Here is a 7,434-nt window from a genome sequence, read left to right as displayed (position 1 = left end):
CCCTCAGATCTGTGATAGAAGGTGTACCCAATAGTCTCTTTTGGGTATCCTATGAAGACACATTTTTCCGATTTGGGTTCGAGCTTATCTGGTTGAAGTTTCTTCACATAAGCATCGCAGCCCCAAAATTTAAGAAACGACAACTTTGGTTTCTTGCCAAACCATAGTTCATAAGGCGTCGTCTCAACGGATTTTGATGGTGCCCTATTTAACGTGAATGCGGCCGTCTCTAAAGCATAACCCCAAAATGATAGCGGTAAATCAGTAAGAGACATCATAGATCGCACCATATCCAGTAAAGTACGATTACGATGTTCGGACACACCATTTCGTTGTGGTGTTCCGGGTGGCGTGAGTTGCGAAACTATTCCACATTGTTTCAAATGTAAACCAAACTCGTAACTCAAATATTCTCCTCCACGATCAGATCGTAGAAATTTTATTTTCTTGTTACGATGATTTTCCACTTCACTCTGAAACTCTTTGAACTTTTCAAATGTTTTAGACTTGTGTTTCATCAAGTAGATATACGCACATCTGCTCAAATCATCTGTGAAGGAGAGAAAATAATGATACCCGCCGCGAGCCTCAATATTCATTGGACCACATACATCAGTATGTATGATTTCCAACAAATCTGTTGCTCGCTCCATAGCTCCGGAGAACGGTGTTTTAGTCATCTTGCCCATGAGGCACGGTTCGCAAGTACCAAGTGATTCATAATCAAGTGATTCCAAAAGTCCATCGGTATGGAGTTTCTTCATGCGCTTTACACCGATATGACCTAAGCGGCAGTGCCACAAATAAGTTGCACTATCATTATCAACTCTGCATCTTTTGGTTTCAACATTATGAATATGTGTATCACTACTATCGAGATTTAATAAAAATAGACCACTCTTCAAAGGTGCATGACCATAAAAGATATTACTCATATAAATAGAACAACCATTATTCTCTGATTTAAATGAATAACCGTCTCGCATCAAACAAGATCTAGAATAATGTTCATGCTTAACGCTGGCACCAAATAACAATTATTTAGGTCTAAAACTAATCCCAATGGTAGATGTAGTGGTAGCGTGCCGACCGCGATCACATCGACTTTGGAACCATTTCCCACGCGCATCGTCACCTCGTCCTTAGCCAATCTTCGCTTAATCCGTAGTCCCTGTTTCGAGTTGCAAATATTAGCAACAAAACCAATATCAAATACCCAGGTGCTACTGCGAGCATTAGTAAGGTACACATCAATAACATGTATATCACATATACCTTTGTTCACTTTGCCATCCTTCTTATCTGCCAAATACTTGGGGCAGTTCCGCTTCCAGTGTCCAGTCTGCTTGCAGTAGAAGCACTCAATCTCAGGCTTAGGTCCAGACTTGGGTTTCTTCTCTTGAGCAGCAACTTGTTTGCTGTTCTTTTTGAAGTTCCCCTTCTTTTTCCCTTTGCCCTTTCTTGAAACTGGTGGTCTTATTGACCATCAACACTTGATGCTCCTTCTTGATTTCTACCGCCGCAGCCTTTAGCATTGCAAAGAGCTCGGGAATAGTCTTGTCCATCCCTTGCATATTATAGTTCATCACGAAGCTCTTGTAGCTTGGTGGCAGTGATTGAAGAATTCTGTCAATGACACTATCATTAGGAAGATTAACTCCCAGTTGAATCAAGTGATTATTATACCCAGACATTTTGAGTATGTGTTCACTGACAGAACTATTCTCCTCCATGTTACAGCTATAGAACTTATTGGAGACTTCATATCTCTCAATCCGGGCATTTGCTTGAAATATTAACTTCAACTCCTGGAACATCTCATATGCTCCATGACGTTCAAAACCTCGTTGAAGACCCGGTTCCAAGCCATAAAGCATGGCACACTGAACTATCGAGTAGTCATCAGCTTTGCTCTGCCAGACGTTCTTAACATCGTCAGTTGCATCAGCAGCAGGCCTGGCACCCAGCGGTGCTTCTAGGACGTAATTCTTCTGTGCAGCAATGAGGATAATCCTCAGGTTACGGACCCAGTCCGTGTAATTGCTACCATCATCTTTCAACTTAGCTTTCTCAAGGAACGCATTAAAATTCAACGGAACAACAGCACGAGCCATCTATCTACATCAAACATAGACAAGCAAAATACTATCAGGTACTAAGTTCATGATAAATTTAAGTTCAATTAATCATATTACTTAAGAACTCCCACTTAGACAGACATCTCTCTAGTCATCTAAGTGATCACGTGATCCAAATCAACTAAACCATGTCCGATCATCACATGAGATGGAGTAGTTTTCAATGGTGAACATCACTATGTTGATCATATCTACTATATGATTCACGTTCGACCTTTCGGTCTCCGTGTTCCGAGGCCATATCTGTATATGCTAGGCTCGTCAAGTTTAACCTGAGTATTCTGTGTGTGCAACTGTTTTGCACCTATTGTATTTGAACGTAGAGCCTATCACACCCGATCATCACGTGGTGTCTCAGCACGAAGAACTTTCGCAATGGTGCATACTCAGGGAGAACACTTCTTGATAATTAGTGAGAGATCATCTTAAAATGCTACCGTCAATCAAAGCAAGATAAGATGCATAAAGGATAAACATCACATGCAATCAATATAAGTGATATGATATGGCCATCATCATCTTGTTCTTGTGATCTCCATCTCCGAAGCACCGTCGTGATCATCATCGTCACTGGCGCGACACCTTGATCTCCATCGTAGCACCGTTGTCGTTACGCCATCTATTGCTTCTACGACTATCGCTACCGCTTAGTGATAAAGTAAAGCAATTACAGGGCGTTTGCATTTCATACAATAAAGCGACAACCATATGGCTCCTTCCAGTTGCTGATAACTTCGGTTACAAAACATGATCATCTCATACAATAAAATATAGCATCACGTCTTGACCATATCACATCACAACATGCCCTGCAAAAACAAGTTAGACGTCCTCTACTTTGTTGTTGCAAATTTTACGTGGCTGCTACGGGCTAAGCAAGAACCGTTCTTACCTACGCATCAAAACCACAACGATAGTTCGTCAAGTTAGTGTTGTTTTAACCTTCGCAAGGACTGGGCCTAGCCACACTCAGTTCAACTAAAGTTGGAGAAACAGACACTCGCCAGCCACCTGTGTGCAAAGCAAGTCGTTAGAACCAGTCTCGCGTAAGCGTACGCGTAATGTCGGTCCGGGCCGCTTCATCCAACAATACCGCCGAACCAAAGTATGACATGCTGGTAAGCAGTATGACTTGTATCGCCCACAACTCACTTGCATTCTACTCGTGCATATAACATCTACGCATAAAACCTAGGCTCTGATACCACTATTGGGGAACGTAGTAATTTCAAAAAAATTCCTACGCACACGCAAGATCATGGTGATGCATAGCAACGAGAAGGGAGAGTGTTGTCCATGTACCCTCGTAGACCGTAAGCGGAAGCGTTATGACAACGCGGTTGATGAAGTCGTACGTCTTCACGATCCGAACGATCCAACCAACGAACGTACAGCACCTCCAAGTTCAGCACACGTTCAGCTCGATGACGATCCCCGGACTCCGATCCAGCAGGGTGTCGGGGATGAGTTCCGTCAGCACGACGGCATGGTGACGATGATGATGTTCTACCAATGCAGGGCTTCGCCTAAGCACCGCAACGATATGACCGAGGTGGAATATGGTGGAGGGGGGCACCGGACACGGCTAAGGAACGATCACGATGATCAACTTGTGTCTAGAGGTGTCCCCCTGCCCTCGTATATAAAGGAGGAAGGGGGAGGTGCGGCAGGCCCCTTAGGGGTGCGCCTAGAGGAGTCCTACTCCCACCGGGAGTAGGACTCCCCCCTCTTGCCTTGGTGGAGAAGGAAAGGGGGCAGGGGAAAGAGGAAAGGGGGGCGCCCCCCCCCCCTTCCTTGTCCTATTCAGACTAGGGGGGAAGGGGCGCGCGGCCTGCCCTGGCCGGCCCTCCTCTTCTCCCTCATGGCCCATGTAGGCCCATTAACCCCCGGGGGGGTTCCGGTAACCCCTCGGTACTCCGGTAAAATCCTGATTTCACCCGGAACGTTTCTGATATCCAAATATAGGCTTCCAATATATCAATCTTTATGTCTCGACCATTTCAAGACTCCTCGTCATGTCCGTAATCACATCCGGGACTCCGAAAAACCTTCGGTACATCAAAACTTATAAACTCATAATAAAACTGTCATCGTAACGTTAAGCATGCGGACCCTACGGGTTCGAGAACTATGTAGACATGACCTAGAACTGTTTCCGGTCAATAACCAATAGCGGAACCTGGATGCTCATATTGGCTCCTACATATTCTACGAAGATCTTTATCGGTCAAACCGCATAACAACATACGTTGTTCCCTTTGTCATTGGTATGTTACTTGCCCGAGATTCGATCATCGGAATCCAATACCTAGTTCAATCTCGTTACCGGCAAGTCTCTTTACTCATTACGTAATGCATCATTCCGTAACTAACTCATTAGCTACATTGCTTGCAAGGCTTATAGTGATGTGCATTACCGAGAGGGCCCAGAGATACCTCTCCGACAATCGGAGTGACAAATCCTAATCTCGAAATACGCCAACTCAACATGTACCTTCAGAGACACCTGTAGAGCTCCTTTATAATCACCCAGTTATGTTATGACGTTTGGTAGCACACAAAGTTTTCTTCCGGTAAAGGGGAGTTGCATAATCTCATAGTTGTAGGAACTTTGTATAAGTCATGAAGGAACCAATAGCAACATACTAAACGATCAAGTGCTAGGCTAACAGAATGGGTCAAGTCAATCACATCATTCTCCTAATGATGTGATCCCATTAATCAAATGACAACACATGTCTATGGTTAGGAAACATAACCATCATTGATTAATGAGCTAGTCAAGTAGAGGCATACTAGTGACATTAAGTTTGTATATGTATTCACACATGTATTATGTTTCCGGTTAATACAATTCTAGCATGAATAATAAACATTTATCATGATATGAGGAAATAAATAATAACTTTATTATTGCCTCTACGGCATATTTCCTTCACCAACCCCGTGGGACCCACCCATCAGTGACCGCGCGCCCGGTCCCACTTCTGCTGACTAGTTAGGTCCCTGGCAGAGAAACAACTATATATTTTTGCTCGAGACTCCAAATGAGGTGATTCCAAAGCCCATTTCTTCGTATCGTCGAGCCCGTTCTGTTGGCTATGCTTTCACCATGTGTTAACATTCTGAAAATGACCATTTTTCCCTTGCATGTAAACTGCTCGCTCCGGGAGATAACTGTTTCTGGCAAATCTTTCCGCGGCTTCACCGCACTTCTTCCCAGTGCCTTCTTCATCCCTAGGCAAGCCACAATACCCACTTGCATGATAGCCATGCAGTAGCCATGGTTTTTAACCTGAATATTTAATAAATGTTTGTCTGCTTAAAACTTGGTTATCGTTGTTCTGGTAATGCTTAGAGTTTCATGTTCACTCTCTTGCTATGTTGTTCTGCACCTGGTTATCTTGTACTAGTTGCTAGTATTCCTTTCATATGCTTATGCTTGCTAGTAGTACATATTTATGTCAGTGATGGTCTTCGGTGCATGACTGTCGTCTATTCCGAGTGCCATTGTTATGCATGTTCCATTGCATCCAGTTGGTTAAATGCTTGCATGGCAGCATTGTTGATATGTTCTTGCATGATATTTATTATTGATGCCAGTGGTAATGCTATGTTTCTGAGTAGTGTATACTTGTGATGTTCATGCTAGTCAGTATGCCATGCTCAGTCGGATATATGATTTATTGTTGTTGATATGTTAAGAAGTGATGTTGTTCAACCATGCTTATGTTGATGTCATGCTCATGTATTGTAGTTGCATCATGTTATTTTCATATGACTCAGGTTATTGCATTCAAGTTTAACCGGACTTAATTGAACTTGAACAACTGTTGGCTAAGTCATGGTGCCACCAAATCAAGCTGACCAGTGCAGCCACACTTGCCTTATGGGGGGTCCTAACTGGGTTTATTGTCATGCCTCTCGCAGGTGCCTCCAACGAGGGAAGGTTATGCGCGGGTGCTACCTTGGCCGGGTAGGACGGCATAAGCCTTGTGTGCCCATAGTTGTTATAGCCGGCTTGTCCCTGTTTGGGACCGTTTATTGTTTTGCCACAACGGTGGCCGTTGGTGCCTTTGGTAGGCACGGGGCCACCCATGACTTAGCCCAAAGGGGGGTTGGTCACAGTGGCCGGAGAGTGTCATGGCAGTAGATCGGTTTTGTCGGAATGTCATTTATCCACCAGAATGGGAGCGCGAGGGCCATGGGTTCGAGCCGTGGTGTGGGTACAGTGTGCTAACCTCTGCAGAGTGTGTGTTAAAACCTATCGATAGCCGCGCCCACGGATATGGGCCCAGTTTGTAGTTGGTCACACTATGGGTCAACAGTAATAATAATGATGTGCTTAATAACAACCCCGGTTCGATGATGAAAGGAGTTGGTTGATATTTATGTGACCGTGAGAGGGTCACCGTGGTATCGAGGATACCGAGTTGTTGAATACTTGTGATGTTGTGCGAGAATCATGGGTAAAGATCAAGCTCCTTGTGGTCATGACTGATTACTACGGTATTGTTTATACCAAGCTTGATTTGATCCTAAGATGATCGTGTGATGTCCAACGTTGGTAAGTGATGCAGGTGCTGTTTACGAGGTAACCCCTAGCACAGTAAGTTGGTGCATGATAGTGTCATCATGTTGCATGTTAGTATCATCATGCTTAGATGTTCATGACATGCTCATATTGTCCTAGCGGAATCATGTAGTTCATGCCATGTTATGCTGATGATATCATGTTAATCCTTGTTAACCTGTAATTGCCATGCTGTTGTTTGCCTTGAATGCTTCTGGTTATTCTGAGCTTGCAAGTACATTCAATGTACTAACCTGGCGTGTCATGCCAGTTTGCAGGTCATGCCGGATTTGATTGCTTGTTTGTCGTGGATGCCTGGTTTGCGAGCTAGGATAAGTGTTCCAGCCAGAGTCCCTGCGGAGTGGAGTTCACCGCCGTCATCGCTATTCCGCTACTAGTAGTTATTCCGCTGCTTCGTGTTGTTCTACTACTTGCATAGAGCAACCGTGGCAGGCGTAGTGTTGCCTTGCCGATGTAATTCCTTGTTATATCGGAATCCCGTTGTACCCAATATAGATTGTAATAAAGAGCTGATTTGTTCTATGCTAAGCAGTGCCATATTCCAGAAGACTTCTCCTCGATCTCTGGGCTGGAATATGGGGCGTTCCGGTTTCTCTGAGCCGGGCTGCCACAGATCACTTCACCATCACCATCACCACGTTGTCGTGCTGACGGAACTCATCTACTACCTCGATGTCTTGCTGGATCAAGAAGGCGAGGGAC

This window comes from Triticum aestivum, chromosome 2B (genome assembly GCF_018294505.1).
Source record: "Triticum aestivum cultivar Chinese Spring chromosome 2B, IWGSC CS RefSeq v2.1, whole genome shotgun sequence".
NCBI classification, from domain to species: domain Eukaryota; kingdom Viridiplantae; phylum Streptophyta; class Magnoliopsida; order Poales; family Poaceae; genus Triticum; species Triticum aestivum.
The sequence above is the reverse complement of the archived record's forward strand: the minus strand, read 5'-3'. Positions refer to the sequence as shown.